This window comes from Eimeria mitis, genomic scaffold (genome assembly GCF_000499745.2).
Source record: "Eimeria mitis Houghton genomic scaffold, Emh_scaff2484, whole genome shotgun sequence".
Classification (NCBI taxonomy): domain Eukaryota; phylum Apicomplexa; class Conoidasida; order Eucoccidiorida; family Eimeriidae; genus Eimeria; species Eimeria mitis.
The window spans coordinates 4,576-4,898 of NW_013570823.1; the positions used below are offsets into that span (position 1 = coordinate 4,576).

At 39.9% G+C, this 323-nt stretch overlaps 1 protein-coding gene across 1 annotated transcript in view; it reads right to left on the reverse strand.

Moving 5' to 3' along the window:
* The window catches only part of EMH_0054500 (mannose-1-phosphate guanylyltransferase, putative), a gene marked incomplete at both ends in the record, with an annotated part of 4,609 nt that overhangs the window by 1,746 nt on the left and 2,540 nt on the right, over window positions 1-323 (reverse strand). The gene's annotated exons all lie outside the window — the stretch shown is intronic.

Consider the following 323-nt stretch of genomic DNA (forward strand, 5'->3'; position numbering starts at 1 on the left):
GACCCTTGGGTGTAAACCCTCAGGAAGGATACGATGAGAGAAGGAGAGACAAGAAAAGCTACAAAAGGAACGGTTTATCGATAGGATACAGAAATATTTAGCTAGGGTTTTCTAGGGTTTAGGGTTTAGGGTTTTCTAGGGTTTAGGGTTTAGGGTTTAGGGTTTAGGGTTTGTGTAGATTGAATCCAGGACCCTGAGTATAAATTTTGTTATTTTATGCGTTAAACATAGACAAATGAAACAGTCTAGGGTTTAGGGTTTAGGGTTTAGGGTTTAGGGTTTAGGGTTTAGGGTTTAAGAGAAAGCAAGTTGCTGCACTGCAT